The following is an 11,012-nucleotide window of genomic DNA, read 5'->3' as shown; positions in this document are numbered from 1 at the left end:
TGTGCATTGAAGCACTTAATAGAAATGTTATTGCTCGGTCATCGGTCAGGTTCGGTCAACGCGTGCCTGCGTTTCTGAGAGAGCCAGATTAAGATATTTCGTGTCACCGTACGAAAATACCATGGTGTCGCATAGCAAAGCACAGGCATGTCACCATGCGTGCCTACCACCCTTCCAACAGCGCAACAATGTGGTGTTGAAAGGATTCCCAGATAGTGTCGAAAGTATTGACGGTCATAACGGGGACGAGTTGCTTTATAGCGCCTCATTTCGTATTGACTTGCAACCCCGCCCTAGACCGCTACACAGCTAACTGGGCAGGACTCCATCTGACTATCAATCTCAGCGATCATAGTTTTGAAAAACGTCTGCTTTTTAATTGTTGGTATTTGGTACTTGGAGTCTCTTGTGCCAAAGTAGAGACTTACTTTTTGTTTAAAGATGAAGCAATCATTAACTGGTTGGTAGTCTTAACAGTGCGTCAAGATAAGCACCGTGAAAACATTTTAGCACCGAAATACCGAGGTGTTCACCCCCAAGTGCTATCAGTGCGCTTCACACTTGTGGAGTCTTAAACCCCTCGGCCGCCCAAACACAGTTAATGACTGTTAATGTTTATTTTTGTTTGATTTTGGTATTGCATAGTTTAAACACAAACACATACATCAATATTGCTGGCCAGCGCAATAAAACAAGGAAAAAAAAGGTAGGAGAACAATCTCCTTTAGTTTTCATGTAAAAACATAAACATAAACATACACACTGTCAACACTTGCCACTTGCAACACCGAGTTCGTTTCAGTGCAGAATGTACACATTTTTCGATCGACACATATTCGCAATGTTACATGGATTCACAAAGTTACATGGATTCACAAAGTTGCACTGATGTCCATACGCGGTCCAATGTTCGAGTTATCGGTGCGATGGACCCACGGTTTTGTCGCAGCTGTACGCCACACGTATGCATTGACTACTCGGTGTTCACATCAAGGTTTGTATATTGGCACTGAAAATAGAAAAGCAAATTGTGTTAAACAGTAAACGATGAAAGTAAACAGCCTGAAATGATAAAAACATGCATGTGTAATATACCATGTATCAAATAAAATAGTAAACACAAACTGCTAAAGAAAAACACACAACTCTACCAACTGTTTAACTGATACTTACTTTTTTGTTTTGTGTTGCATGTTCAGGCGCCTTTCTGTCACTGCTCGTCTAGCAGTACAGCTGAAATGAAATAGAAAGCATGATCAGAAACTTTCATTGTAATTGTACAACTTACAATTTATGTGCACAATTTTGCATTTAAGTATAACATACAGTAAAACAATTTCAACTAATACTCACTTTTTTGTTGTGTTGTTTCCACAAAGGCGCCTTGTTGTCACTGCTCGCCTGGTAGTAAAGCTGACTCGTCAAGTAGTAGAGAACACTCGTCTAGCAGTAAAGCTGAAATGAAATCGAAAGCATGATTAGAAACTTTTGAATGTGTTTGTACAACTTACAATTTATAAACACAATATTGAACTGTAACAGTAAACATGAAACAGATAACAATTTTACTTACCTATGTTGTCTTCGCTGAAATACAAAAGTCATGTTCATAGCAATCATAGCATATTAACATACAATGAATACAACTCAAAACTTTTAGTAAGAAACTCAGTACTTACTTTGTATTTTGTATCCAATCCCTCTGCGGGCAATCTTCTTCAGTCCACAATCGAGCTGAAATCAAGACTCAATGCATACATGTAAATTTTGCCAAATAACAAACAGAACTGTGAACCAAAACTTTAACTAAACAAAACTAACTTTTCAACTGTAATGGTACTCACCTCTGGCAACTGAAATCATACAGACATTTTGCATAGCACAATACATTTTTAGTTTGAAGATAAGAATGATTTATGAACATTTTACTTACACAAAGCATAAATATAAAATACATGCTATGATGAAAAAAAACAATATGTATACAAAATTATACATAAAAAAACACACTATACTTACCATTGCTGACCTGAAATTGAAAAAAGCACATTTTGTATAGCAGAATACAAGTCATCAAAACAGTTCAATATGAAAATTAAAGAAAGTTTGTGTACTTACCACAGCCATACTGAAATGAAAAAGAAACACATTTTACAATGCAAAATACAGGTCATCAAAACAGTTCAATATGAAAGGCAATTGTACTTACCACAGCCACACTGAAATGTAAAAAACAATAAGCATTGCATAGCAGTATACAAATCATCAAAACAGTTCAATATGAAAATTAAAGAAGGCAATTGTACTTACCACAGCCACACTGAAATGAAAAATATATTAAGCATTGCATAGCAGGATACAAGTCATCAAAACATTTCAATATGAAATTATACAAAGTTAGTGTACTTACCACAGGATACTGAAATGAAAAACAGACATTTTACAATGCAGAATACAGGTCATAAAAACAGTTCAATATTAAATTATAGAAAGTTTGTGTACTTACCACAGCCATACTGGAATGAAAAAAACATTTAGCAATGCATAATAATCAAGACTTACCTAGCTGATCTTGAATCATTCTCTGTTTCTCAACTTCTCAGTAGTCCAAAAGTCTGCTCTGTAACGACCCACCATTCCAATCTGAAAAATAGTTAAGCATAACAAAGCACAAAACAAACCAAAAGAGTAGTTTACTTACCTCATATTTTGTGCAGGTTTTTAACAGCCAATTTTCTTCTTGAAACCTGTATTCGTCTCTTTTTTGACCCACTGTGGAACAGTCACAGCAATGTAAGTCTGAAACATAGAAGGGCATAACAACATTACATACAAACCAGTATATTTGTTTTGACTTACCTCGTGGCTAGAGTCGAGAAACAGATGCTGAATTTCTTTTCTGCCACAAGCTGTCAAATCATCTCTGCAACATCTCTGCAATTGAAACCTGAAACAGAGTAAAACAGAAAAACATTTTGTATACAATATAGTAAACGCTTACCTTGTTATCGGCCTGAGTTGCAGCAGTGATTTTTTCTTGAAATCTTCTTCTTTTCCCTCACTGCATGAGAGACCTGAAAAATAGCATGCAGTGCAAAACACATGAGTTAAATTAAACCAAAATTTTGTTTCTACTTACCTTGCTTCTGTAGAGTTGAATCACAGTAGTAGAATTCCTTCTTCAAACACATTTCTCTGTCTACACCAGGAACTTGAATCTGAAACAGAGAAAAGCATCACATCAAATTGTACAGCTCAAGTGCATTCATTCAATGCTTACCTACTTTCTGTTGAGTTGTTTCACAGCAGATGAAATCCTTATTCACTGTTGGCACTGCTATGAGACCATTTCTGCATGTGAAATCTGAAACAGAGTAAAGCAAAGTATGCATGGTAAAAATCAAACCAACAATTGTAACACTTACCCTGTTTGCATGTCCCATTCACTTTCTCAGCAATGTTCCTCTTCTTGAATCGTCTTCGTCGCTGACTACAAGTACACCTGAAACATAGCATGCACAAAACATACCATATAAAAACAAAATACAAGTGTTCATACTAAAATGAAACACACTTACCTTTCTGCGTTGCTCAGCTCTGTTCGACTGTCAACTCTTCATGTCATGTCATACCTGAAACGAACTAAATCAAAACATGCATAGCACACTATCATTGATGAATCATTGATAAAATATTGAAACAAGTGTATGCTTCATAGCTCTGTGTATTTTTCACTTTAAATCACAGACAACTGGCGATCACAAAAGTAAAGACATTTTTGTACTACTCAAACATTAAGCTCACATTCACGAACACCAACCGACAGAGTTGTTATAGAGTGATAATCCCTAAAACTGTAAAAAAGAATCGAAATCAGTTTTCATTAATCATGGTTTATTGAAACAAATGTATACTACAATACTCACCACAGCTCCCTGAAATGAAATAGAAATGTTAACAGCATGCAAACAAATGTTAACCAATATCAAATCATCTATAGTAAATATCAACAAAAGCATTTTGATACACATAGTAAGTGTTCACCATCATAGTACATCATCAGTTAGTTCGACATCCCACGGTTGCTCAAGTGTAAGTACTGGCTAGCATTTACCCTTTTCAGTAAACCGTCACACATCAGCATTTTTAGACACAAGTGCTGATAGATTCAACCCTTGTTATCATCTTTCACAGACTTCTATGAGTAAACAACTGAAAAATATAAAACGTTTGTACTCACTGTTTGGCAGCTCCAAGAAACACGTCTGTACTGCTTGCCATCTGGACATCAACTGAAACAAAACATCTTCAAACACACATACATGTAAAACGTTTTTGAACATAAACCAACACAGATCAAACTTGAATTATCCATCTGTACATGACACACATGAAAAATAGCATAAGTTTACCATCACATTACAGCAGTACAAATGAAAACAAAAATTTGATCGACTTACCTTGCTTCTGTAGAGTTGAGTAACAGACGTGGAAATCTTCTTCCATGTGTAAACCAGTGACTCGAATCTGAAATAAAGTAAAGAACACATTGTACAACTCAAATCAATGGATTAAAACTTACCTTACTTTTGATGATTTGTGTCTCAGCAGTTGAAATCCTGTTTAATTTCTGCATGTGAAATCTGAAACAGAGCAAAGCACGCATGTTACAAATTAAACAAACACAAGTGTTACACTTACCCTGTTTTCAAGTCCCAATCACTTTCTCAACAATGTTCCTCTTCTTGATTCGTCTTCGTCGCTGTCAGCAAGTACACCTGAAACATAAAAGCATGCACAAAACATCCCATATAACAACTATTTTGTACTTACCATATGAGTGCTTTTCTGTTCAGGTCAGCTTGAAAACCCATCACTGCCATCAGCATCTGAAAAATAGTACATCACAAACAAACAAACAAACATAACATATCATAAAAACAGTTTAACACAACAGATATGAGAGCTCTCGCAACCACGTCTGTTCTGTTCGACTGTCCAAAAGCAAGTGACAGTACTTCAATTCACTAACATTGAGAAATTCTAAACTTACCTTCAAGGCTTGTTGAGTAGCTCCAAAAACAAGACTGCTTGGCTCCACTGTTCACTCCAACTGTCATATCATCACTGGATAAGCACTCCTGAAATGTATTAAAACAAAACATGCATAGAACAAACATTCAGTCAAAAGTACTTACCTTTCACTTTGTCACTGCCCTGTGCTCAACTCCAGTCAGCATGACATCTCTGCTTGAAAGTCTGAAACATATAAAAACATGCAATGCAAAACAAACATAGTTACTTACCTTCTAGCATATTGTTGGAGCTCCAGAAAACACGACTGTTCACTCCAGCTGCCAGACTTGAACTGCCAGCACACATCTGAAAATCTGAACAAAGCATTCATGTTCATACTTTACTAGCCGTACAATTAAAGTTACTGACATACTCATCATCCAAAATAGAGTACACGAAAAGCTAGCTAGGTTTACCTCTGTTCACTAAATGAAACCATGATGATAAAGTAACTCACTTTATCTCTTCTTTTGTCAAAATACAAGTGTTCATAGTGGAATGAAACAGACTTACCTTTTCGTTTCCCAGCTCTGTTCAAATCATGTCAGGTTTTCATCTCATGTCAAATCTGAAACGAACTAAATCAAAACATGCATAGTATACAATCATTGATAAAATTTCGAAACATTTGTATGCTTCATAGCTCTGTGTATTTTCACTTTACAGATCACGGACAGCTGGCGACCACAAAAGCGAAAACATTTTTGTACTACTCAAACATTGCTGTATTAAGCTCACACTCATGAACACCAACCGACAGAGTTGCTATAGACTTATAATCCCTAAAACTGTACAATAAGAATCAAAAGCAGTTTTCAGTCATAATCTTTTATTGAATTCTATACATATGCACTACAATCTACAGTACTCACCACAGCACCCTGAAATGAAATAGAAATGTTACAGCATGCAAATACAATTTAAGCAATATCATATCATTTATCTACTATGTTTGCAAATTTTTTTCAATCATATGTTCGTTTCCCCAAAGAAGCTCATATTCTGTTCCACCATCATACACCATCATCGCTAATCACAACATATCGACACTATATCAGTACTGAGTAATTTCTACCCAACGCATTACACTTCTATACAAGTAAACCTGTACAAAACGAATCGAAATCAGTTTTCATTCATCATGATTTATTGAAACAAATTTATACTACAATACTCACCACAGCCCCCTGAAATGAAATAGAAATGTTACAGCATGCAAATACAATTTAATCAATATCATACATATCAACAAAAGTGATTCAATAAATTGTCATTTAATATTTTTGCAACATTTTTCCATCATATGTTCGCTTCCTCAAAGTACCTCAATGAATATTCTGTTCCACCATCATCCACTATCATCGCTCATTACAACATATCGACACTGTATCAGCACTGAGTAATTTCTACCCAACACATTACAACCATCATACATCATCACGCAACTCCACTTCAATCTATCGCGAAACATGAAGATCTAAACAGTAAAACGAAAAAAATTTGTACTCACGTTTTTTGTAGACAGCAGCTCGATGAACACGTCCGCACAGCTCGACATCTGAACCTCAACTGACAGTCAATCGCTTGACACCACAACATAAATTTAATTATTCACAACAGTCAGGGCTTAAAAAAACACGTCCGATCAGTCCGATGTCAAAACTTAAAGTGAAGTCAAGTCGCTCACAAAAATTCGTTGTCAGTCAGTACTAAACGTTCAAAAGTTATCATCGCATGAGAGCATGATTTCATTTCACAACGCAAGTAAAAGTCAAGCCGTCATCTCATGACAATACCCTAACACTGCAGTCCACCAGTAATTCCATAACCCGAGTACCAAGTCGCTATTCTATAACGCGAAGTCAATTTAACTCTCAAAGTACAAGTCAGTTAAACTCAAAACTTTTCATCAATAGTCAGAGCTCACGAAAGTACGTCCGTCTTTGTCAAAGTCTTTCATTGAACTAAGATTAAGTCAATGTAAAAAAAAGAGCGCATAAAAAACACGTCCGTAACGGTCAATTTCAAAGTCGCAACTGAGCGTTCTTTGCCAGCCCAGTTCAATTTATACTGAGTACGACGTCGAGAGCTTCGAAAAACACGTCCGAACCCTTCAACGATCAAACGAAGAATGACAAAAAAGCACATTGAAAATGTTTATACTTCATGATTTAAGTTACAATTGAATGTGTATTTGATGAGAAATCAAAAAATCATACTTACCATGCAAAAATCATACAAATATTGACTTTGTGATGATATTTTTTCATGACCATACAAGCCGAAATATTCACACTCACAGCTTGAATGGGCATAAAAATTGATAAGCATGAGTCCGTACAATCCATCCAGTATTTCCTTCGAGTTAAAGCAAATCCATTGTCTTCTAGTTTTAAATCTTGTTATGAGGCGTACTCAACGCAGATTTTTATAGTCAATGTCAAAACGACAAAATGCGAGTATATAAAAAAATCTAGTCAAACATAGATTTACTAACCTATCATTCTGAAATAATCCTAGATCATATCAAATATGTGAGTAATCCATCAAAATATTTATTACTGAACATTTAACATCAGCACAAAATATTCCCGTATACCCATTTAGTTTTCTACATAGCCTGAACAATTCAATATTTATTTTCAATTCCGAGAACTCAAATGTTTTCATGACGTTCGACTGACGAAAGCAGCTCGATATGATTTCGCACTAACTTTATTAAAGAGCAACTATCGCGCTGTGATTTTTTCAACTGTGTTTTGTGATTTGTACTAGTACAACGAAGATATAGAAAATAAATATCAAACCACATATATCAAAATGTTCAGCACACTGGCGCCTACACAATGATATACAAATAGTATGGTTATGTGTACAATTGTTCTTGAAAATTTGAAATATCGAGAAAATTTGCGTTAAAATCAAAATTTCATAACTCGCGCGTTCGATTTTGTATACACAAATAGTACCAGTATGAGCGCATCGAAATTTCGGTTCATCTGGTGAAAATTTTATGGAATTTGGACAACTGGTTCTATAGATATTGCACTTAAACCACTGTCAAAGAAACACAATTTTCTATCGTCGATATGTAAACACCCCTTTAAGTTGAAAGATGAGTTTCATTGAAATGACGTCGTCGATTTGCACTGACAACGAAGGGTCAAAATTACGATTCATGAAATGTGTGTTTGTTGTGATATGGTTTTCTGCCCGTATAACTGCAGCGTTTTACAAAAACATCAAGTATGTTACACCAAAATGCACAGAAATAAATTCCCCATCGCATGATGCAAATATTACTGTATCATATTGCGAAATGAAAATCTTTTCTTCATATCAACCCAAGTTTTGCCAATAAACAGAAATTTTGACATATATCCACTTATCTACTTGCAAAATATTTAAACTCTTATTGTTCCTCTCTGATTGCTGGTTATCGTAGTGAAAATTTAATCGAAATGCGTTCACGCGTTATTGTGACAGTTAAAATAAACCGCTTCGATACAAACACAGTTTTATCAACTATTCGCTATCTAACGACGTTCGGTTTAACTCGATACTTTAAAGTTCAAAATTTCTATAAGCACGAATGCGTTTTCTCTCAGCAGTATTCTTGTAATTAGACCTATTGTGGAGTATCATACATCAAAATGTGCAGAACAGAATTCCCTATAGAATGATAGCAATTGTTGTGTACTTGTATTGAATGGGAATTTTTTTCCTTGTCAGCGAAGTGATTTTCATGCGAAAAACTAAGAATTTCTACTTAATGCGAATATGTTAGCAAAAAATGATCCCCACAAAACTTGTTGCTATTAACACGTTTCATATTAATGCGAAAATGTTATGTTGATCGGTCAAATGGTTGAAGAGAAAACACGACCTTAACTTTTTCATAGAATGCATTTCGCTGTAGATCTACACTTTAACAGATTCAATGAAATGACGTTGTATGTTATGAAGAATTTATCAAAGGCGTGTTTCAAGCAAAATGGTTTTCGGTCAATATTGAAGCCAATTTTCAACACACTATCGAGTATGTGGTATCAAAATGCGCAGAATTAAATTCTGTACAAGCAGATGTTCAAATCACCCCAATATCAATGAGTACAAAAAAGTTTTCTATTCACCGACTCGTTTTCAAATCAAACATCTGCGATTTTAACACACACGCATAAATGCTAGGGGAAATTTATCAGCGTATAATTTATAGCTAATATCTCACTGAACAAGATGATACAAATAGCATGGTTTTATCTCAAGTGGTTGGGAAGAAACGCGAAGTTAAACTTTGTACGAAATCACTGTTCTATTCGCAGAGAGTTTTCGACGTTGAGTCAAAATGTAAAGTTAAAGACAGAAATGCGTTTAGTACGAAATCGTTATCGAACTGTATTTTGTTGTGTCTAAACATACGGTAAAGTGTAATATATAAAAATGCGTGGAATCGAATTTCCTACAAGCTAGTACCAAAATAACGATAAATGCTCTTTACACAAAAAAGTTTTCTTGTTAGCGAATTTTGCAAAGTTGAATATCTGATACAATAAGTCGTGTTAGAACAATATAGGCGAAACAAAAATTGTAGCTATCATGCGATTAAATATTGTGGTGAAAATTTCATCTGAATATCATGAGGCGTTCTCGAAAGAATTGAGTTAAACCGATGTAACTGAAACTTTTCCCTCGCTTGTTTACATGCATAGAAATGCAATGACGTTGTAAAAAATCTAAAGTTAAAGACAGAAATGCGTTTTGTACGAAATCGTTATCGGACTGTTTTATTGTTGTGTTATGATATATAGTTAAGTGTTATACATCAAAATGCGTGGAATTGAATTTCCAACAGAATCATACCAAACTAAAGATGAATGCTCTTAACGCAAAAAAGTTTTCTTGTTAGCGAGTTTTGCAAAGTAGAATATCTGACACAATGAGTCGTGTGAGAACAATATAGGCGAGACAAAAATTGTAGCTATCATATGATACAATACTGTGGTGAAAAAATCATCTAAATATCATGAGACGTTTGCGAAAGAATTGAGTTAAACCGATGTAACTGAAACTTTTCCCTCGCTTGTTTACATGCATAGAAATGCAATGACGTTGTAAAAAATCTAAAGTTAAAGACAGAAATGCGTTTTGTACGAAATCGTTATCGGACTGTTTTATTGTTGTGTTATGATATATAGTTAAGTGTTATACATCAAAATGCGTGGAATTGAATTTCCAACAGAATCATACCAAACTTAAGATGAATGCTCTTAACGCAAAAAAGTTTTCTTGTTAGCGAATTTTGCAAAGTTGAATATCTGATACAATAAGTCGTGTGAGAACAATATAGGCGAAACAAAAATTGTAGCTATCATATGATGCAATACTGTGGTGAAAAAATCATCTAAATATCAAGAGACGTTTTCGAGCAAATTGAGTTAAACCGATGCAACTTAAACTCTTTCCCCGCTTGTTTACATGCATAGAAATGCAATGACGTTAAAAAAAAATCTAAAGTTAAAGACAGAAATGCGTTTATGACAAAATCGTTATCGGACTGTTTTATTGTTGTGTTATGATATATAGCTAAGTGTTATACATCAAAATGCGTGGAATTGAATTTCCAACAGAATCATACCAAACTAAAGATGAATGCTCTTAACGCAAAAAAAGTTTTCTTGTTAGCGAGTTTTGCAAAGTAAAATATCTGACACAATGAGTCGTGTGAGAACAATATAGGCGAAACAAAAATTGTAGCTATCATATGATGCAATACTGTGGTGAAAAAATCATCTAAATATCAAGAGACGCTATCGAGCAAATTGAGTTAAACCGATGTAACTTAACATCTTGTTTCGTTTGTTTACATGGATAAAAGACGACGTTGTAAAAATCTAAAGTTAAAGACAGAAATGCGTTTAGTACGAAATCGTTATTGC

At 34.8% G+C, this 11,012-nt stretch overlaps 1 long non-coding RNA gene across 35 annotated transcripts; it reads right to left on the bottom strand.

The window, feature by feature from the left end:
- Window positions 1-593: 593 nt before the first annotated feature.
- Window positions 594-7,166, bottom strand: LOC127879860 (uncharacterized). 35 transcript variants are annotated; one of them, XR_008049281.1, is made up of 7 exons: window positions 5,590-6,522; window positions 5,307-5,390; window positions 5,054-5,141; window positions 4,461-4,889; window positions 1,354-4,292; window positions 1,174-1,233; window positions 594-1,009 (listed from the first exon to the last, which is right to left on the bottom strand). It is a non-coding gene; the product is annotated as an uncharacterized LOC127879860 (long non-coding RNA). The 35 variants fall into 35 exon arrangements; XR_008049284.1 differs by having other exon boundaries at window positions 4,461-4,778; window positions 5,590-6,521; XR_008049280.1 differs by having other exon boundaries at window positions 4,461-5,141; window positions 5,590-6,524.
- Window positions 7,167-11,012: the final 3,846 nt, after the last annotated feature.

The sequence above is a fragment of the Dreissena polymorpha genome, chromosome 4 (assembly GCF_020536995.1).
Source record: "Dreissena polymorpha isolate Duluth1 chromosome 4, UMN_Dpol_1.0, whole genome shotgun sequence".
In the NCBI taxonomy this organism is placed as follows: domain Eukaryota; kingdom Metazoa; phylum Mollusca; class Bivalvia; order Myida; family Dreissenidae; genus Dreissena; species Dreissena polymorpha.
The sequence above is the reverse complement of the archived record's forward strand: the minus strand, read 5'-3'. Positions and strand labels throughout refer to the sequence as shown.